This window comes from Loxodonta africana, chromosome 8, assembly GCF_030014295.1.
Source record: "Loxodonta africana isolate mLoxAfr1 chromosome 8, mLoxAfr1.hap2, whole genome shotgun sequence".
Taxonomy (NCBI): domain Eukaryota; kingdom Metazoa; phylum Chordata; class Mammalia; order Proboscidea; family Elephantidae; genus Loxodonta; species Loxodonta africana.
In genome coordinates this window covers 25,510,851-25,534,518 of record NC_087349.1, presented here as the reverse complement: position 1 = coordinate 25,534,518, position 23,668 = coordinate 25,510,851, and the positions used below count along the sequence as shown (strand labels likewise).

General features: G+C 39.9%; 1 long non-coding RNA gene across 1 annotated transcript in view; it reads left to right on the top strand.

Moving 5' to 3' along the window:
* The window catches only part of LOC111749759 (uncharacterized), a 234,607-nt gene that overhangs the window by 48,242 nt on the left and 162,697 nt on the right, over nt 1–23,668 (top strand). The window lies entirely within an intron of this gene.

Sequence of the window (23,668 nt, the reverse complement as noted above, 5' to 3'; positions counted from 1 at the left end):
GGTATTTAGGTCCATTTCTTCCTCAGGCCAGTTACTTATTACATCCTGAGGAGGCTTTAACTCAATTTCCCAATACAGTTGACCAACATCATCAATTTTCAACAATGTCAGGGTTATACCATAAGCTGAAAAATTAAAGTCAAAAGATACCGATACATTACAGGAGTCCCAATCAGTCATTAGTCCTTAGTGTTAGTTCATGAACATATCATATGACAAAATCTCCTCTCAGGCCAGTGCTCAGTTAAAGGCTGAAATAATGTTGCAGTGGCTATTGAGTATAATTGCTATTGATTGAGAATAAATTTGATAAGGCTGTAATTTAGTTGGTTAGTTACTATGGATAAATGCATTTTCTCTTTGGCAGAAGGCTATTTATTAAAAAAAAAATTTCTTTTGAAATTATTTTAAATTTTGGAAATCCTCCCTGCCACCCCCTCTGCTTCTTTGGGTGCATATTGACATGTAATTATCTTATTTCTAAATTCTTGCCTGCAAAAGTCTAAGGTAATGGAAAGGCAGAAGTGTTTTTCTCTTTATTAATATTTTCTTTCTCACCATGAGTTCTTTTATAGTGAATTTATTACATGTTAGCCAAAATAAACAGTATGCCATTTTAAAGCATGCTTTTTAAACTAATTAACCTCTAAATGAAACATCTATCATTGAAGGTCATTTTTGGAAAGTCCCCTTTGAATTAGTACCCCTAGTAAATGGTCATTTCCATTGAACTTGACAAACACTGCGATCTTGTATGAATTCTCAATCCTAGGATCAGGATTCTTATTTCAGGACTGAACAGCTTGCCTATTAGTATTCCCTAGCTTAGAGTACTGTTGTTATTGTTGGGTGTTGTTGAGTTGATTCTGACTCGTAGAGACCCCACATAACAATGTAGAACTGCCTCATAGGGTTTTCTAGACTGTAATCTTTACGGGAGCAGATAGCCAAGCCTTTCTCTGGTGGAGCTGCTGGGTGGGTTCAAACCACCAGCCTTTCATTTAGTAGCTGAGTGCTTAACCATTGCACTTAGGACTCACATTATCTGCTTCACTTGCAAAAGTGTTAGGATTGCTTAACACAATCTTTCTGCACATGATATTGAAAATCTAATGATACTGAAATTTGGTATCGGGTGGTCAAGAATTTGAAATTGAAAATCCATCAATAAAACTCATCAATAGAATTTGAGAACCTGGATATTTTTCTTTTCTCCTCTGCTTGTAATCAGAGAGAGGCAAGAGAAAAGAAAATAAAAAGAAGGGGAAGATACGGGGAAAGAACTGGAATCCTATGCTTTCTCTGATTTCCTTGAGGATTCTCATTTGCACAGGACTGAAAAGAACATCTGATGCAGACGCAACTAGCTTTCAACTCCATGCTAAAGCCTAGAGTGGCTGTACTTGAATGCCCTACCTCATTTGACCCTCACAAATGTTATTACCTCCTCCTTCTTCTCCTTTTATCTCAGGTTTCCCTTTTAGAAACAAAAAGAGGTAAAGCCACAAAGTGGTGCTAACTGTTTGGGATATGCCAAATCCACAGTCGACTATGTATTCTCAGATTATGGTACAATTAATGTTATTAAGATTTTAAAGTAAACTGTGGCATTGGATTTCCTGTGAGGAGAAAAAAAAAATTTTATTTGTCACCGATCTTATTTCTTTTGTTTAAACTTTGTTTAGTATCTGAATTGAGACAGAGTTACAAGAGCAATAAAAAATGATTCAAATCATTCTATACATTTTAAAACTCCAATCCTTTTTTAATTGAAACAGTTTAATTGTCTGTTATATTATGCTTGCTTAGAATCTTTTATTCTTACAAAGCTATTACTGCTCCTGGTAAAATAATTCAAAGTTACACAAGCCCCCTTCCCTCTTCCTTCTACCAGTGATAACGTCTGGTTACATTTTCTTATATATAATTCCAGAAGTTTCTTAGGATTATGGAAGCAAGCCTAAGTAGGGTTATGTTGTCTATAATTTTCTATAACTTGCTCTTCCCATATGACAATATATTTTGAGTGTCTGTCTATATATCTTTAGAATGACCACACTGTTCTACACTTTACTACTGTAGGATAATTTTTTAGGAAGTTCCTTCTTGATGGACATTTAATTTTCTGGAGATGTTTCTCCCCCTCTAGTAACAATGTGGAAACACCGGTGGCATAGTGGTTAAGAGCTATGGCTGCTAACCAAAAGGTCAACAGTTAGAATCTACCAGGTGCTCCTCGGAAACCCTTTGGGGGCAGTTCTACTCGGTCCTATAGGATTGCTATGAGTCAGAATCAACTAGATGGCAACAAGTTTTTTTTTTTTTTTTTTTTTAGTAGCAATGTTGTAGTTACCACCTGGGTATATGTATGTCTTAACTTTTGCCAGGATGAAATGGATTTGCTGATGCAAATGGTATGTACATTTCATTGCAAAATTATCTGCCAAAAAGTTTGTTCCAATTAATAATCTCACTAATAGTGAATGAGAGGGCCTATTTTCTTCACCAACAGTGGGCATTATCAAATTCTGTAATTATTACTCCACTAATAAGTGAAAATGGCATCTTGTTTTTAACTTGGGTCTTAAACAGTGAAGTTGACATTTTTCCCATAGTTTTTTAAGGGTATTTTTTTCTTGCTAAGATTTTTTTTTTTATTAAAGAAGAGTAAACTCTATTTTTGATTCTCATTTATGCCCAAATTCTGTTTCTAGGAAACCATTGTCATTTCTGAAAGTTGAGATATACCTTTTCAGATATGAAAAGATATGAAAACAGAAAACCAAAAGCTATCTTTAAAAAGAACATTTTATTTCTTTGTCTATGTATGTCTCAAAAGGAGCCCTGGTGGCACAGTGGTTAAGCGTTCAGCTGCTAAGTGAAAAGTCAGCAGTTTGAACCCACCAGCCACTCCCCAGGAGAAAAATTTTGCAATCTGCTTCCTTGAAGATTACAGTCTTGGAAACCACGTGGGGCAGTTTTACTCTGTCCTGTAGGGTCACTATGAGTTGGAATTGACTTGATGGCAATGGAAGTATTTCTCATGTAACGTTCAACCATGATTATCATTATATTTTTAAAGTATTCAGTCTCAAAGAGATGCTAATTCATCTATCCAATGAACCTCATTGTTTATATGCAGTCATAAAGCCAGTGGACCCCATTGTGTCAGAGTAGAACAGTGCTCCATAGGGTTTTCAATGGCTGATTTTGGAAGTAGATTGCCAGGCCTTTCTTCAGAGGAGCCTTTAGGTGTACTCATACCTCCAAGGTTTTGATTAGCAGCCTAGCACCTTAAGCATATGCACCACCCAGGGATACCATATGAAGTCATAGATACAAAGTTTTGGCAAATAATTCTTTCGTAGGAAATATCATTTAGATAAAACTGTAAAACAAAGTCCATACACTAGTAATTTCTCATGGGAAGCCTAATACTTGGCAGTAGGGCACAGAGGAAAGAGTAAGCCAATCTCAGTGTAGCCATTTGCAAGCTACTGTCTTTGGAAACCCTGGTGGCGTAGTGGTTAAGTGCTACGGCTACTAACCAAAGGATTGGCAGTTTGAATCCACCAGGTGCTCCTTGGAAACTCTATGGGGCAGTTCTACTCTGTCGTATAGGGCTACTATGAGTTGGAATCGACTCGATGGCACTTTGTTTGTTTTTTTTTTTTTTTTTTTGGTCTTTGGGCGACTTACTTACCATCTCTGAGTTTGTTTCCTCAACTCTAGAAGGCCAACTATTGAGAGGACTAGGGAAAACAAACAAAAATCACCTAGCCCAGTGCTTGCATAAGAATGATAGGTGCTCAATAAACAGCAATCATTATTTATTTGTAGCCTTGGTATTCTTTCTAGAGTTTTTCCTCTACTAGATAATTTAAGTTTTATATTTGGGTCTAAAACTGGTTTTACATTTTTTATTTTGAGCAGTAGGATATTAAGTAATAATATGTTTATAATTGCTCTTTACTTGGAAGGCATTACTATTGCTTAATTTGACTGAAAACTGCAAATTATGTAATTCTAGCACCATGTGCTATTTGTCATACAAATATAAGGGGGTCTCTATCTGATATACTACATCTATAATTAAAAAAAACTATAATTAGACTCCGTACATTTAAAAAACATTTTGTTAATACAACTTTTTCACTTATTTGGTTTCTAAACACTTCAATGTGGAATGCGGGAACATATTTAATAATAAACCTCAGATTAGTAGGTAGCACATACGATTTTCGTTGGAATATATTACTTTTTCCACCCCAATCTGCTAACCCTAAATAACCAATATAGGAATGAGGATGGGCTTGGGCGAATATACAATTAAGTAATCTTTAGGGACAAAGCATTATGAATGATTTTATTTTTTTCTCTGCTAGGTTTTATTTAAAGATGAGTGGTAAAAGACTTCTGGAGTTCATATTTATACTGCGTTTATCATTTTGTAAAAGGAAAAATCATCAAGACTTTGTATGTCCTTGTCTTAGTCATCTAGTGCTGCTGTAACAAAAATACCACAAGTGGGTGCCTTTAATGAAGAGAAGTTTATTCTCTCACAGTCCAGTAGGCTAAAAGTCCAAATTCACGGCACTGGCTCCAGGGAAAGGCTTTCTCTCTCCATCGGCTCTGGAGGAAGGTCCTTGTCATCAGTCTTCCCTTGGTGTGGGATCATCTCAGGGCAGAAACCTCAGGTCCATTGGAGGCACTCTGCTCCCAGCACTGCCTTCTTGGTGGTATGCGTCCCCCGTCTCTTTGCTTGCTTCTGTCTTTAATATCTCAAAAGAGATTGGCTTAAAACACTACCTATTCTTATAGACCTAATAAATATAACTGCCGCTAATCCATTTTATTACATCATAGTGATAAGGTTTACAGCACATTGGGAAATCACAGAAAATGGTGGACAATCACATAAAACGATGGACAATCACATGATACTGAAAATCATGGCCCAGCTAAGTAGAAAGATATTTTTGGGGGACACAGTTCAATCCATGACAGTATTATAGAAATGTTTTCAAGAGTTGAACAGCTAAAAATAAATATAGTTTTGTTGAAAACCTAAGTCCTTGAATGGTGAGAGCAGACTTCTGTAATTAGTTTTAGTGATGTCTTGTTCCCAAGTGATGTTGGGGACTAGTCTGCTTGTAGTTGATTTCTACTTTATAATTTTCACAAATAAGAAGCACTTCCGTTTATGATTCTACACTTAATTATATATTTTACATACAACTTCTCACTTTTTTTTTTTTCAGATGAGGAAACTGAGCCTTAGATTAAGTCGCTTGTCCAGGGTCACACAGCTAATAAATGATAGAGCAGAAGGAAGACCTAGGTAGACTTCATTCCTAAGCCTGTGCATTTCATCATTACTCATTACTGACCACACAATGTTGTGAGATGAAGTAAGATCACCGGCATTTAGGAGCTTAGAACTAGTTCCTATTCTTTCCCCCCAGGCTCCAAAAGAGCATCTGACCATGGGTGTCTGTCACCTAGTGAGAACTTTCCTGAGTGCTAGGTCATAGGGGACAGATGATCAAACCCAACCCAACCAACTCCTGTCCAGTCTATTCCGACTCATAGCAACCCTATAGGACAGAGTAGAAGTTCTTTATTGGGTTTCCAAGCGGCAGGTAAATTTCAACTGCCGACCTTTAGGTTAGCAGCCGAGTTCTTAACCACTGCTCCGCTAGGGCTCCACAGATGATCCAAAACAAACCAAACCTGTTGCCATTGAGTCGATTCTGACTCATAGAGACCCCTATAGGGCAGAGTAGAACTGCCCCACGGGGTTTCCAAGCGGCGGCTGGTGGATTCCATCTTCCGACCTTTTGGTTAGCAGCTGAGCTCTTAACCGATGGTCAAGGGGCACTTAACTTCACGTACAATTTCAAAATGCAGCTTTTCTGGATTATTGGAGAAACAGACAATCAGAGAAAGAGGAAGCTTAAGGAGGATAATAGAAGTTCACGTCGTTTCGTCTTAAAATTTCCTGGGTTTCATTCAAGACACACTATGATGAACTACACATGTGCACAGCAGGGGGCAGCAGGCTAATAGTGCCAAGTCCCCTGTGCCTCTTCAACAATAAAGTCTCTATGTTCTTGAAGGTTTTTGGCTTCAGCAAACAGAAGTGACAACTAGTCACATGCCAGCACATCATGTCACCAGAAGAAAGGCGGTCAGCTTATCTCTCAGGTTAAAAAAAAAAAAAGTGAGTATTACTATTCTAAAAACAGAATATATGAATGCTATTGATGGTTTATGACTATTTTGGAAGTCCTGTGTCTTTGAAAGATCATTTAAAAAATTCAGCTGATTTGTAAAACTGGTTTATAAGTGACCGTTTTTCAAGTATTAATGACATTTTGTGGGTATTTTGTCAGTGAAGGGAATGGTGGGGTAAAAAGGAAGTAATCAAACTCTACTACCTGTGAAAAAGTATGGTGTGTGTGTGTGAAATAGAGATAATAGAGATAGAGAAAGGAGGTGGAGAGAGAGTTCTAACAAAGATTTGAAATCATCAAGAGGATGAAACCACCATCCCTGGATATAAAGTACAGTAACTCTCCTAGGTGCTATGGGAAGAACAGGAGGGTTATAAAGATGGCCCTACCTTCAAGATAGTTATAACTTCATGCTATTATTCTTAACCGTTTTTGCACTGTGGAATCTTTTGGAGAAGCTGATGAAAGCTATAATTTATTGTCTTGGAGATATTTATATAAGATTAAAAACAAAATTATGTATATAACTTACTTCATTGCATTGGATCAAAATAATTTTGTTTTTTGACCAACTTTTGCATGTAAAGTTAATTTCAGGCAATTTTCTACAATATAGGAATAAGGAAAAAGGAAATCCAAAGTGTGCAAATAAAATAAAAAATAAAGTTTGGTCTTGCTAAAATAGAAATTTCCATGAGAAGGCAGCTATCTCTTAGCTTTGCATGAGAAGCTGAAATTATGGAATGCTCTTTGACATGGAAATGCATGCACTCTCCTATAGACCTTTTGTTTTGATGTTTATACATGCTGAAAGGCTGGGCTCACAACGGTCTGGAGCAGCAAACAGAATTAGTTCGTGACCACACATGACACAATGGGCTTCTGACAAGGAAAACCAGGATATTTCAAGACTGCCTGAACTGAATTTATGTCATTTAATTTCTGTTGGCTTCACATCACTGGGTTTCATCTTTTACAAGTGGATGCTGTTGATGTCAGCAAGAAGAGCATTAGGAACCAATGTTTCAGTTTTAAGGTTGTCTGAGCAGAAGTGCTTTCAAAAGAGTTATGCTGAGTTTTTAAGTTGTCTGCAGATTTCCACATCATGGTTCTGTAAAAGCAAAAAAGTTCATATTCTGCTTTCATTTCATGAGTGGACATGTTGAAAACGCAATGATTCGAGGCTCTGGCTCTAACAAAGTTGACATATTGCTGTAGACAAGTAAGACTCTAGAAAGCAATAGGTCATAGAGATTCCAATGCAGGAAGCTCTATAACCCATGGATTTCTAGAGTCTGTATACCTCCTGCTCTAAAGCAGCGAGACTCTAAGATGTGTTACCATGAGTCACAGGGGTTACCTCTGTGAACAAAGTGCCCAAAGAGGTTTACTTGGAGAAGAAACATTTCAGCATTTCAAAGATGTTGGTGGACTTTTAAGTTTCAAAAAGGACTTTTTAAACAGAAATTCATCTTTGAAGGCATCAGCAGGCTGCATCAAGAAGCTTCCAATTCCTCCATTACATGCCTCAAAATATTATTTTAAAAAATTCAAATATTACTGGTTAGAAAATCTATAATATCAGATATCAGCCCAAGACTAGAACACAGGACAGACCAACCAGATATCAACCCAGATAGGCAAATTACAAAAATAAAAAAATGCTCAAAACAGGGAAACAGGGATGTCATTATGCAAAAGATGACAACATTAAAACAATAAAGAGGGACTAAATAATGTAGTCACAGATCTTTCATATGGAGAGAAAGTCAAGGCAATATAAAGAAATAAAAGTCAGGTTTAAACTTAGAAAAATAGAGGTAGATATTAAGGTAACCACAATCCCACACATCAAAATAAAATACAAGAAAAACATAAAGACTCAGCAAAAACAAAATCAACAACAACAAATAAGAAGAAAAGACAATATATAAAGATAAACTACTCAGCACAAAAAATTAAGTGAAAAAACGAAAACACACACACACAAACACAAAGACATAAAAGTGACAGCACTAAACTCATACCTATCCATAATTACGCTGAATGCAAATGGACTAAATGCACCAATAAAGAGACAGAGAGTGGCAGAATGAATTAAAAAACATAAGTCTACATGTTTCCTACAAGAGACACACTTTAGACTTAAAGACACAAACAAACTAAAACTCAAAGGATGGAAAAAATATATCAAGGAAACAACAATAAAAAAAAAAAGCAGGACTGGCAGTATTAATTTCTGACAAAATAGACTTTAAAGTTAAATCTACCACAAAGGATAATGAAGGACACTATATAATCATTAAAGGGACAATATGCCAGGAGGATTTAACCATGTAAATACTTAAGCACCCAGTGACAGGGCTTCAAGATATGTAAAACAAACTCTAAAGCTCCACAATAATAGTAGCAGACTTTAACACACCACTTTCGGTGAAGGACAGAACATCCAGAAAGAAGCTCAATAAAGACACAGAAGATCTAAATGCCACAGCCAACCAACTTGACCTCATAGACTTATACAGAGCACTCCACCCAACAGCAGCCAAGTATACTTTCTTTTCCAATGCACATGGAACCATATATTAGGCCATAAAGCAAGGCTTAACAGGATCCAAAACATCAAAAATATTACAAAGCATCTTCTCTGACCATAAAGCCATAAAAGCAGAAATCAATAACAGAAAAAGCAGGGAGAAGAAATCAAACACTTGGAAACTGAACAATACTCTGCTCAAAAATCACTGGGTTATAGAAGAAATTAAGGGTGGAATAAAGAAATTCATAGAATCCAATGAGAATAAAAACACTTCTTATCAGAACTTTTGGGACATAGCAAAAGCAGTGCTCAGAGGTCAGTTTATAGCAATAAATGCGCACACATCCAAAAAGAAGAAAGGGCCCAGATCAAAGAATTACCCTTACAACTTGAATGAATGGAAAGAGAGCAACAAAAGAAGCCCTCAGGCACCAGAAAGAAAGCAAACAGTAAAAATTAGAGCAGAATTAAATGAAATAGAGAACAGAAAAACAATTGAAAGAGTTAACAAAACCAAAAGCTTGTTCGTTGAAAAAACTAACAAATTTGATGAACTGCTGGCCAAACTGACAAGAGAAAAACAGAAGAGGAAGCAAATAACCCAAATAAGAAATGATGGGTGATATCACAACAAACCCAACTGAAATTAACAGAATCATATCAGATTACTACAAAAAACTGTACTCTAACAAATTTGAAAACCTAGAAAAATGGATGAATTTCTAGAAACACATTACCTACCTAAACTAACACAGAGAAAGAACAACTAAATAAACCCATAACAAAAGAAGAGGTTGAAAAGGTAATTTAAAAACTCCCAACAAAAAAAAGCCCTGGCCCTGACAGCTTCACTGGAAAGTTCTACCAAACTTTCAGAGAAGAATTAACACCACTACTACTAAAGGTATTTCAGAGCGTAGAAAAGGGCAGAATACTCCCAAACTCATTCTATGAAGCCAGCATATCCCTGATACCAAAACCATGTAAAGACACTGCAAAAAAGAAAATTACAGACCTATGTCCCTCATGAACTTAAATGGAAAAATCTTCAACAAAATTCTAGCCAACAGAATTCAACAACATATTAAAAAAATAATTCACCATGACCAAGTGAGATTCATATCAGGTATGTGGGAATGGTTCAACATTAGAAAAACAATCCATGTAGTACATCATATAAATAAAATAAATGATAAGAACCACATGATCTTATCAATTGATGCAGGAAAGACATTTGGCAGAGTCCAAAACCCATTCATGATAAAAACTCTCAGCAAAATAGGAATAGAAGGAAAATTCCTCAACATAATAAAGTGCGTTTATTCAAAGACAACAACAAACATCATCCTAATTGGAGAAAGTCTGAAAACATTCCCCTTGAGAACAGAACCAGACAAGGATGCCCTTTATCACCACTCTTATTCAACATTGTGCTGGAGGTCCTAACCAGAGCAATTAGGCTCAATAAAGAAATAAAGGGCATCCAGATTAGTAAGGAAGAAGTAAAAGTATCTCTATTTGCAGATGACAAGATCTTACACACAGGAAACCCTAAAGATTCCTCAAGAAAACTACTGAAACTAATAGAAGAGTTCAGCAGAGCATCAGGATACAAGATAAACATACAAAAATCAGTTGGATTCCTCTATACCAACAAAGAGAGCATTGCAGAAGAAATCACTAAATCAATACCATTTACAGTAGCCCCAAGAGGATAAAACACTTAGGAATAAATCTAACCAGAGATGTAAAAGACCTATACAAAGAAAACTACAAGACACTACTGCAAAAAACCAATAGAGACCTAAACCTAACCAAAACCAAACCCAGTGCCGTCGAGTCGATTCTGACTCATAGCGACCCTATAGGACAAAGAAGAAGTGCCCCATAGAGTTTCCAAGGAGCACCTGGCAGATTCGAACTGCCGACCTTTTGGTTAGCAGCCATAGCACTTAACCACTACGCCACCAGGTTTTCCAATAGAGACCTACATAAGTGGAAAAACATATCTTGCTCATGGATAGGAAGACTCAACGTTATAAAAATGTCTGTTCTACCAACAGCAATCTATGGGTGCAATGCAATTCCTATCCAAATTCCAACTACTTTTTTAATAGGATAGAGAAACAAATCACCAACTTCATGTGGAAGGGAAAGGGGCCCCTGATAAGTAAAGCATTACTGAAAAACAACAAAGTGGGAGGCCTCACTCTATCTGATTTTAGAACCTATTATACTGTCACAGTAGCCAAAAGAGCCTGGTACTGGTACAACAACAGATACATAGACCAATGGAACAGAATTGAGAATTGAGACATAAATCCATCCACATATGAGCAGTTGATATTTGACAAAGGCCGAAAGTCCGTTAAATGGGGAAAAGACAGCCTCTTTAATAAATGTTGCTGGCATAAGTGGATACCCATCCGCAAAAAAATGAAACAAGACCCATACCTCACACCATGCACAAAAACAAACTCAAAATGGATCAGAGACCTAAATATAAAATCTAAAACAATAAAGATCATGGGAAAAAAATAGGGACAATGCTAGGAGCCCTCATGCATGGCATAAACAGTACCCAAAACACTACTGACAATGCACAAAGACCAGAAAAGAAACTAGATAACTGGGAGCTCCTAAAAATCAAACAACTGTACTCCTCCAAAGACTTCACCAAAAGAGTAAAAAGATTATCTACAGGCTGGGAAAAAGGTTTTAGCTGTGACATTTCTGACCAGCATCTGATCTTTAAAATCTACATGATACTACAAAAAGTCAACAACAAAAAGACAAATAACCCAATTAAAAAATGGGCAAAGGATATGAACAGGGTCTTCACCAAAGAAGACATTTGGGCAGCTAACAAATACATGAGGAAATGCTTATGAGCCATAGAGACATGCAAATCAAAACTACAGTGAGATACCGTCTCACTCCAACAAGGCTGGCATTAATCCAAAAAACACAAAATAAGAAGTGTTGGAGAGGTTGTGGAGAGACTGGAACGCTTATACACTGCTGGTGGGAATGTGAAATGGTACGACCACTTTGGAAATCGATTTGGCACTTCCTTAAAAAGCTAGAAATAGAACTACCAAAGGATCCAGCAATCCCACTACTTGGAATACATCCTAGAGAAATAAAAGCCTTTACAGAAACAGATATATGCACACCCATGTTCATTACAGCACTGTTTACAATACCAAAAAGACAGAAGCAACCAAGGTGTCCATTAACAGACGAATGGATCAATAAATTAGGGTATATTCACACAGTGGAATAGTACGCATCGATAAAGAAAAAGATGGATCCGTGAAACATTTCATAACATGGAGGAACCTGGGAGCCATTATGCTGAGTGAAATTAGTTAGTTGCAAAAGGACAAATATTGTATGAGACCACTATTATAAGAATTCAAGAAATATTTTAAACACAGAAAAAAATATTCTTTGATGGTTACGAGGGGGAGGGATGGCAGGAGGGAGAGGGGCATTCACTAGATAGTAGATAAGAACTATTTTAGGCGAAGGGAAAGACAACACACAATACAGGGGAGGTCAGCACAAATGGAGTAAACCAAAAGCAAAGAAGTTTCCTGAATAAACTGAACACTTCAAAGACCAGTGTAGCAGGGGCAGGGTGTTTGGGGACCATGGTTTCAGGAGTCATCTAGGTCAACTGGCATAATAAAATCTATTAAGAAAACATTCTGCATCCCACTTTGGTGAGTGGTGTCTGGGGTCTTAAATGCTAGCAAGCTGCCATCTAAGATGCATCAATTTGTCTCAACCCACCTGGGGCAAAGGAGAATGAAGAACACCAAGTACACAAGGTAATTATGAGCCCAAGACACAAGGGCACATAAATCAGAGACTGTATTAGCCTGAGACCAGAAGAGCCAGACGGTGCCTGGCTGCAACTGATGACTGCCTTGACAGAGAACACAACTGAGAATCCTTGATGGAGCAGAACAGTGGGGTGCAGACCTCAAATTCTTGTGAAAAGACCAGACTTAAGGGTCTGTCTGAGATTAGAAGGATCCCAGAGGTCATGGTCCCCAGACCTTCTGTTAGCCCAAGACTGGAACCAATCCCAAAGGCAATTCTTCAGACAGGGATTGTTGTTAGGTGCCGTTGAGTCGGTTCCGACTCATAGCAACCCTATGCACAACAGAACGGAACACTGCCCTGTCCTGCGCCATCCTTACAATCATCGTTATGCTTGAGCTCATTGTTGCAGCCACTGTGTCAATCACCTCTCTGAGGGTCTTCCTCTTTTCTGCTGACCTTGTACTCTGCCAAGCATGATGTCCTTTTCCAGGGACTGATCCCTCCTGACAACATGTCCAAAGTATGTAAGACGCAGTTTCGCCATCCTTGCCTCTAAGGAGCATTCTGGCTGCACTTCTTCCAAGACAGATTTGTTCGTTCTTTTGGCAGTCCATGGCACATTCAATATTCTTCGCCAACACCACAATTCAAAAGCGTCAGCTCTTCTTTGGTCTTCCTTATTCATCGTCCAGCTTTCACATGCATATGATGTAATTGAAAATACCATGGCTTGGGTCAGGCGCACCTTAGTCTTCAGGGTGACATCTTTGCTCTTCAACACTTTGAAAAGGTCCTTTGTAGCAGATTTGCCCAATGCAATGCGTCTTTTGATTTCTTGACTGCTGCTTCCATGGCTGTTGATTGTGGATACAAGCAAAATGAAATCCTTGACAATTTCAATCTTTTCTCCATTTATCATGATGTTGCTCTTTGGTCCAGTTGTGACCATTTTTGTTTTCTTTATGTTGAGGTGTAATCCATACTGAAGGCTGTGGTCTTTGATCTTCATTAGTAAGTGCTTCAAGTCCTCTTCACTTTCAGTAAGCGAGGTTGTGTCATCTGCATAACACAGGTTGTTAACGAGTCTTCCTCCAATCCTGATGCCCCGTTCTTCTTCATATAGTCCAGCTTCTCAGGTTGTTTGTTCAGCATACAGATTAAATAGGTATGGTGAAAGAATACAACGCTGACACACACCTTTCCTGACTTTAAACCAGTCACAATCCCCTTGTTCTGTCCGAACAACTGCCTCTTGGTCTATGTAAAGGTTCCTCATGAGCACAATTAAGTCTTCTGGAATTCCCATTCTTCGGAGTGTTATCCATAGTTTGTTACAATCCACATAGTCAAATGCCTTTGCATAATGAATAAAACACAGGTAAACATCCTTCTGGTATTCTCTGCTTTTAGCCAGGAGCCATCTGACATCAACGATATCCCTGGTTCCACATCCTCTTCTGAAACCGGCCCAAATTTCTGGCAGTTCCCTGTCGATAGATACTGCTGCAGCTGTTTTTGAATGACCTTCAGCAGAATTTTGCTTGCGTGTGATATTAACGATATTGTTCTATAATTTCCACATTCGGTTGAATCACGTTTCTTGGGAATAGGCATAAATATGGATCTCTTCCAATCAATTGGCCAGGAAGCTTGTTCCATATATCTTGGCATAAATGAGTGAGCACCTCCAGCGCTGCTTCTGTTTGTTGAAACATCTCAACTGATATTCCATCAATTCCTGGAGCCTTGTTTTTCGCCAATGCCTTCAGAGCAGCTTGGACTTCTTCCTTCAGTATCATCGGTTCCTGATCATATGCCACCTCTTGAAATAGTTGAAATCGACTAATTCATTTTGGTATAATGACTCTGTGTAGTCTTTCCATCTTCTTTTGATGCTTCCTGCATCATTTAATATTTTCCGCATAGAATCCTTCACTATTGCAACTTGAGGCTTGAATTTTTTCTTCAGTTCTTTCAGCTTCAGAAACACCGAGCGTGTTCTTCCCTTTTGGTTTTCCATCTCCGGCTCTTTGCACATGTCATTATAATACTTCCTTTTGTCTTCTTGAGAGGCCCTTTGAAATCTTCTGTTCAGTTCTTTTATTTCATGAATTCTTACTTTTGCTTTAGCTGCTCGACATGCAAGAGCAAGTTTCAGAGTCTCCTCCTATATCCACCTTGGTCTTTTCTTTCTTTCTTGTCTTTTCATTGACCTCTTGCTTTCTTCATGGGTGATGTCCTTGATGTCATTCCACAGCTCATCTGGTCTGCAGTCACTAGTGTTCAATGCGTCAAATCTATTCTTCAGACGGTCTGTAAATTCAGGTGGGATATACTCAAGGTCATGTTTTGGCTCTTGTGGACTTGCTTTGATTTTCTTCAGTTTCAGCTTGAACTTGCATATGAGCAATTGATGGTCTGTTCCACAGTCGGCCCCTGGCCTTGTTCTGACTGATGATATTGAGCTTTTCCATCATCTCTTTCCACAGATGTAGTCAATTTGATTTCTGTGTGTTCTATCTGGTGAGGTCCATGTGTATAGTTGCCGTTTATGTTGGTGAAAGAAGGTATTTGCAATGAAGAAGTCGTCGGTCTTGCAAAATTCTATCACTTGATCTCCGGCATTGTTTCTATCACCAAGGCCATATTTTCCAACTACTGACCCTTCTTCTTTGTTTCCAACTTTTGGATTCCAATTGCCAGTAATTATCAATGCATCTTGATTGTATGTTCGATCAATTTCAGACTGTAGCAGCTGATAAAAATCTTCTATTTCTTCATCTTTGGCCCTAGTGGTTGGTGCATAAATTTGAATATTAGTCGTATTAGCTGGTCTTCCTTGCAGACGTATGGATATTATCCTATCACTGACAGCATTGTACTTCAGGATAGATCTTGAAACGTTCTTTTTGACGATGAATGCAACACCATTCCTCTTCAAGTTGTCATTCCCAGCATAGTAGGCTATATGATTGTCCAATTCAAAATGGCCAATACCAGTTCATTTCAGCTCACTAATGCCTAGGATATCGATGTTTATGTATTCCACTTCCTTTTTGACGATTTCCAATTTTCCTAGATTCATACTTCGTACATTCCAGGTTCTGATTATTAATGGATGTTTGCAGCTGTTTCTTCTCATTTTGAGTCATGCCCCATCAGCAAATGAAGGTCCCGAAAGCTTTACTCCATCCATGTCATTAAGTTCGACTCTACTTTGAGGAGGCAGCTCTTCCCCAGTCATCTTTTGAGTGCCTTCCAACCTGGGGGACTCATCTTCCAGCAGTGTATCAGACAATGTTCCGCTGCTATTCATAAGGTTTTCACTGGCTAATGTTTTTCAGAAATAGACTGCCGGGTCCTTCTTCCTAGTCTGTCTTATTCTGGAAGCTCAGCTGAAGCCTGTCCTCCATGGGTGACCCTGCTGGTATCTGAATACTGGTGGCATAGCTTCCAGCATCCCAGCAACACACAAGCCCCCACAGTATGACAAACTGACAGACATGTGGGGGACTGGATTATAAGACAGAAAATGATACTGGTGAGGCATGAGCTTCTTGGCTCAAGTAGACATATGAGACTATGTGGGCAGCTCCTGTCTGGAGGGGAGATGAGAAGGCAGAGGGGGACAGAAGCTGGCTGAATGGACACAGGAAATACAGGGTGGAGAGAGGAAGAGTGCTGTCTCATTAGGTGGAGAGCAAGTAGGAGTACATAGGAAAGTGTAAATAAATTTTTATATGAGAGGCTGACTTGATTTGTAAACTTTCACTTAAAGCACAATAAAAAAAAGTTAAAAAAAATTCAACCATCACGGAATGGATCATTTCATTTTTTAGAGGTGCCCCTTTAACTTGCCACCTTGGCTCCAAACCGCACACTAACTTGACCATTTTTGGTCTGCAAGGCTGTTACCAAAGTTGCCTTGTTGCTATTTTAAGACTAAGTTGATGTTTCAGGACAGATTAAGTTTTTGTGAAGTCTTGCCTTTTCAAGTCCATCCATCTTTGCAAGAAAACAATCTCCACTGATTTATTTTTGGAACAACAATAAGATTCTCCTTCAGTATTTTGAAATTTGTGTTCCTTCCATCGGTATGAATGTCATACAAAAAGCAGTGGGCTTTGGTGTTCTATCACACACAGTAATAAGCAAAGCCAAAGAATATTTGACATTCGGTCTTCATTGTTTTATTTGACATTTTCCAACATAAGCCAAGCCTGAAGTAAAACAAGATAGATGCTCATCATCATAATGGCAGGACACGTATTCTTTAATTCCTATCAGTGTGAAACTGTTCTGACATGTCATGACAACACTGGTGAGTGTGTAGTGTCTGTCTACAGTAACATCCCATGATTCATGTGAAAATCACGTGTTCACCAAGATGATTTGGAAAAATCAAAGAAAAAAATTACTGTTGCGTGTGTGTATGTACGGATTTGAGTTTCCAAGGAGCGCCTGGCGGATTTGAACTGCCGACCCTTTGGTTAGCATCTGTAGCACTTAACCACTCAGGCACCCCTTGGAAACTCTATGGGGCAGTTCTACTCTATCCTATAGGGTTGCTATGAGTCGGAATCGACTCGATGGCACTGGGTTTTTTTTGGGGGGGCGGTTTATGTATGTGCATTTATATCTACACATGTGTGCGTGTGTGTGTGCTGTGCATGTCTACATGCCTGATTCACAGACCCCCTTCCATGGACTTCAGTTAAGAGCCTTGCTGTAACGGAATGGATAACAGCTTCAATTAAACCCATGATCCAATGTGATGACAAAGACCAATATGAATCCAATGATGGGACGCATCACTTTCCTGGGAGCCTTAGAGAAGGGTTCACAAGGATCCAGTAAGATAATATCTGAGCTGCAATTTGAAGACTGAGGAGAAGTTTATTAGCTTGAGAAGAGGAGGAAGGGCATTCCAACCAGAAGCTAAAATTTGCGAGTCATCGGGCAGAGCAGGAAGGGAGGTGCCATAATCTGGGCACTGTGGGAAGTCTGGAAACCAAGAGTTATGCTGGAAATGTTCAGCTCTCAAGACAGAAATAACTAGGTTTGAATCCTAACTCTGCTATTGATCTATGGGATCCTGGGTAAGGTACTTAAACGCTTTTTGCCTTGGTTTCCTCATTTATAATATGAGGGTGGCAGATGGGATCAGCTTATGTTGGTTCAGAATAGACAGAACTTCTTTAACATCTTTTTGTCACAGCAAGTACATAAACACCTTATAAAAATGAATGTAGCCTCCCTTTCCTTTGTTTAGAGTTGGAAAAAAACCCGCTGCCGTCGAGTCAGTTCTGACTCATAGAGACCCTGTAGGACAGAGTAGAGCTGCCCTAGAGGGTTTCCAAGGATGTAAATCTTTAGAGAAGCAGAATGCCACGTCTTTCTCCCACCGAACATCCAGTGGATTTGAAGTGCCAACCTTTCAGTTAGCATCCGAGAGCTTAATGACTGTGCTGCCAAGGTTCCTTCTTGTTTAGGGCAAACAGCAATATCAATAATAACAGGAATAATTCTAGCAGATCAACTATAATAAATCTCTACTCTGTGCTAAGTTTTATATTAAGTGCTTTACATGCATGATTGTATTTCATCCTTGTAACTCCTGAGGTAGAAGCTGTCAGGTCAATGATGAAGAAACTGAGACTTAATGGCTAAGTGGCTGTTATGGGTTGAATTGTATTTCCCCAAAATATGTGTTTTAAATCCTAACCTGTATGCCTGTGGTTAAAATTCCATTTGGGAATGGCTTGCCTTTGTTATGTTAATGAGGCAGGACTAGTATAGGGTGCGTTTTCAGTCAATCTTTTTTGAGCCGAGTTGGGGTAAGCTAGATGCCAAGACACTGGAGATCTTCAAGGAACCAGGAAGCAGAAGCTGAGAAGAGACAAGTGCCTTCCTCTAGAACCAACAGAGAGAGAAAGCCTTCCCCTATAGCCAGCACCCTGAATTCAGACTTCTAGCCTCCTCAACTGTGAGAAAATAAATTTCTGTTTGTTAAAGTCACCCATTTGTGGTGTTTCTCTTACAGTAGCACTAGATAACTAAGACAGTGGCATAGGTAAAATCAACAGATAGCAGTGAGAGAGCCAGGACTTAAACTGATTTCTTTCCTCCACTTCCTGTATTAAACTTCCTTGGGTGGTTGGTCTTCATCAGTTGTGTTCCATGAGCCTGTATTTCTCCTCTGCCCAGACCCTCTGACTGATGCCCACTTGGACGGTATGCTCAGATTGGATTGGCTTCTTTCCACGAGGCTACTTCTCAGATCGTCCCTCTGGCTTCACATACTTCCGCCTGTGTGTACGTGACACATATCCCCACTTGACCTGGATTTGAGGATATTATAGTGTTTCCACCACCTGTCTGTCAGTTTGCTGTGCTGTAATGGCTGGCGTATTATTACGATGCTGGAAGCTACACCACTGATATTTCAAATAACAGTAGGGTCACCTATGGTGGATTGGATTCAGCAGAGCTTCCAGACTAAGACAGACTAGGAAGAAAGGTCTGACAATCTACTTCTGAAAATTAGCCAATGAAAACCATATGGATTATGACAGAATATTGTCTGTTAATAGTTCTGGAAGTTAAGCCCCCGAGGCTGGAAGGCACTAAACAGTAATTTCAACAATGGACTCAAACATACCAATGATCATGAAGTTAGTGCGGGACTGGGCGATGTTTCCGTCTGTTGTACAGAGGTAGCCATGAGTCAGAACCTACTCCAGGGCAACTAACAACAACATTGTTTCAGCTGGGGCCCACGGGTATCGGCTCCTCTTTGCTCAGGTGAGGGAATTTGATGTACTAATGAACTATTGTCAGGCCCAAATAAAATACATTCTCCTGGAATGTCCTAGAGATTAGTCTCCCCGTTACTTCTGAGGAGCCCTGGTGGTACAGTGATTAAAGTGCTCAGCTGCTAACCAAAAGGTTTGCAGTTCGAACCCACCAGCTGCTCCATGAGAGAAGAAAGATGGGGCAGTCTGCTTCTGTAAAGATTACAGCTTTGGAAGCCCTATGGGGCAGTTCTACTCTGTCCTAGAGGGTTGCTAGGAGTTGGAATCGACTTGATGGCAGTGGGTTTTGTTTTGCTTGATTACCTCTGGGTGGTGTGAAACTGTGTTAAGCATAAGTTGGGGCTGCCCTGGGTCTCCCTCGTAAGATCAGGGAATGAGCAAGGGGAGGGCAGAGAGAGAGAGAGAGAGAAAGAAACACCAAGCAACAAAACAGATTTTTTAAAAAGGTGTTCATGTAGTGGAGGCAAGGTACTTCTTTGGAGTATATATGTCTGGGGTGCCTTTTCGTTCCTTTTGAGGAACTGTGTCAGGTTATAATCAATAGAAGACCCCATGCAGCCTCAGGAAAATGGCTCCCGCTGGATCTACCTTGATTTAATTGTTGTTTGTATATGTGAATTTCCTTCTTTACATTTTTCCCTGTGAAACTGCTTCATGCATTCATCAAAGCTCAAGGTTATAGAAAGAAAAGTATCTTAGTTGATTTCTGCCATTTTTTTATTGATTTAGGTGGATTCTGTGAAGTAACATGGTGAAGAAAAAAAAAAGAATAGAAGTGGAAGATTAGGCTTTGGGCTTGCCTAAATTTTAACTTCCTACCCACCACTGTCAGGCAGATTTGGGCTGAGGGTGCAGTAACCCACAGCCCTGTTAACCCCTTACACTGCTTTCCAATTTAGATTCTAAACCAGTGTCTATGTTCCCAGCTGCGGTTGATACGTAATCTTTCCTCTTGCTTAATGTAGTTTTACACTGAAAGTCATAGAGATGGACCTTCTGGGTGGCATCATCTGCTTCTGTTAGTGTCCCTCACGCACATTTTAATTATACAATATATTTTGAGTTAGACTGTTGTTTCTTCAGAGGCACATTTGCAGATATAAATTAGTGGGTGGTTTCTTCCAGCCAACTGACGTAAGAGAAGCTTTTGCCTGAAAACTCTCTCTACAGTTTACTTTCTTTACCATAAAAAATATTTATATACAATCTCACATATATTAGCTATTCTATAGGAAACACTCTAACTGAGAATAAAGAAATTACTCTATTTTTATGTGAATCATTTTGAACACAGAAAAGAAGGCAGTGCTAATAGCTACTTGTTTTATGGTTGCAACTGAAGCAAGAACTGACCACACTGCAATTTTATCTCAGTACATTTCTACCTTGAGGAAATTGTTTCTAAAGCCAAGACATGAGAGAATTTTATGAGCTGCCATGTTTCCAGTGAACATGCACAGCCGTGCTGCCAACAACTTATGTTTCCTCTGCCCAAGACCAGGCAGGTTCCCAGGAGCTTTTAATGAGTCCTCACAAACTCCCCTGTGAAGTGGGACATTTTTCATCTGCCTCTAAGTGCGAGGTAAAACATTTATTTGACTGTTTAAGGTCACAGAGAGCAGACGGAGACAGGAACTGAACTGGTGTGGAACCAACCCCTGTTAGTTCAACAAAGAGCCAAGGAGGTACACACAGATGGGTGCAGTAGGTGTTTTTCACAGCAATGATATTATAGTTCAGGGGGGCAGAGATACTAAATGTATACCTCTTGCCTTTCGCAGACTGAGAAGGTATCTGAGAATGGGGTACGATGAGGATAGGGCAGAGTTGCGGGAGACGAAGAAGAAAGCAGGGGCCAAAGGTCTAAGTTTTAAGATAAGGGGCGAGGAGAGAGGCACTGGAGCTGAATTGGACATGGAGGGGATGGGGGGAGTAGATAAGAAAATCAAGAATGGATCTAGGAAGAGTGGTTGGGGGACATAAGGAGTTTGGAGCAGGTGGGCATGTGGCTCAAGGTCACCTAGACTATGGTGCTTAGTGACTGTGATAGAAAGGGTAGTGGTGGAAAATTATCTGCAAAAATCTTAGACCCAAATTCTTTCTCTGATATAGGTTTGTTTCGTCTACCATAAGGGTTTTGCTGTTTTGTCTGTAGAAATGTTTGCAGTTTTCCTGGGGGTATGACAGCACTTATGACTACCAGGTTCCTCTTCCCAAGACCAGGTTTAATTTCCTTGCACCAACTTGGTCTTCTCTTTAGCTGGGCCTAGATCTTACTCTTATAATTCCCCCATACTTTCTGCCTTCCCCTACTGTTAAGTCAATCTCTTTTAAGATATAAAAGAGATTAAATAAGAGGAGGATGGTCAATATGGTGCCTTAGGTACTGTAATGACACCCTGACAACAAAGACTGAAGAAACTAAGGAAAACAGATACAAAGCTTATCTCAGATCCCAGAACATTAAACAGAGAGTTCAAGAAACAGACTGAGCACTGAAGGGAAGGAGAGGCAAAATGAGGCCAGCAGAAAACAGATTTGCAAATTGACTGGGCCTTGCCTGCCAGTGTGGTGCAGCATACCCATTTTGGGACAGCATCAAACAACAACCCTAAGTGAGGAACCCAGGAAAGCAATTGCAAAGAGAGCATAGCTGGTGGCAGAGATTCTGGGCAAACAACTCTGAAAAGAAACAACAAAGTGGGCAGGACGCGACCAGGGAAGGGGCACTCCTGAGAGGGGGGTGCATGGGAGTGGCATAGCTTTGAAACCAGGGAACCATGTAAAAGTGCCTCTAGAGCAAGTAAAATAGACTGAGTCATTGGAGCCTGAGAGAAAAAGAAAGTGTAGATAGGGAGTGCGCATTTGGGGAGCAGTAAAGAAGGGGAATAGAGGGGTGAGTGAGAACTCCAGCCACTCTGGTAAGTGCAAGAAGAGAGGGAGCTAGGAATTAGTGCAGGAACTGCTTGTTGGTGGAGATACCTGGCCATTTATATGGGAGCCACCCAGTGAAAAGTCAACCCACAGAATAAGAATTACAGTTCCCCCACCAAAACCAACCCAGTACAGTCACCCCACCTGCCATTTGTATTAGCATGTTCTCTGAGGTGCAGGCAGATGAAGCCAAGGAGCACAAGCTCAATCATGCCTACTGCTCCCTCCCTGAGACACTGGAGGCTCTAGCAGATGTGTGGAAACCTGGTCAAACCCACCACCCCCTCTTTGAGGTGTGGGAGGGCCTATAAAACACCTGTAAGCCCAGTTACACCCATTACCCCTCTTTGAGGCTCAGGTGGCTTAGGTGTAAGCCCAGCTATGCTCACTATCACTCCCTGAGGACTAAGTGTGTAAGACTGGTGATGCCTACCACTCCTCCCTGAACTGCAGGTAGCCTGAGATAATGATCCCCTAAATCTTGCCACACCCCCCACTTTTCCCTGAGGAGTAGACCATCTGTGCTAACCAGAGCAGGCTTCACTTCACCCCTCACCCCATCATGGAAGTACAGGCCTCTGCCCCTCCCACTCACAGATGCTTCTCAGCTGAGCAGGACTCTGCACCCCACCCAGCCAACACCCCTATCTATTGTGTGAGATTTCATACCCTGTCCTGCCAACTCCCCCCAGCGGAGCAGGACTCCATGATCAGATGTGCCACCCCTCCCCCCAGCTGAGTGAGATTCTGTATCCTTCCCAGCTTCCCCTCCTTGGCTGAGTGGGACTCCATGCCCTACCCTGCTGATTCCACCCTGGCCATGTGAGCCTCTGCACCTTATCCTCCCCACCCCCCCATGCCCCATCCTGTGCTTCAGAAGTAAAACTAACTACTCTTGGCAACTCAGAGGGAACATATTATTCCTCAAGAACTACGGAAGGACCCTGATCACTCGACATCTGCTACCTCACGTTGGGAAAAGAATTTGTTCAAGCACCCAAAAAGCAATCCTCTAAGAGAAATCATACTTGCCTAACAACATAGGAGCAGAGTGTGTGTGACCCACCATATCTGCCAGTGAGAAGAAAATACACCTTGCCAACCAACAGCCCCAAACCACACAAAACCAGATAACTTGCAGCTGCATAGTCATACACTGACAAATACTATAAAACAACACCAATTAAAACAATGTAAAGGAAGATAAACATTATCAAAAGAAAGAAGCTAAGCTGATAAGTAATTCAGAAGTCTCATATATAGGATCCTCAAAGAGATAAAGGAAAACACAAACAAACCCTAGAAGAATT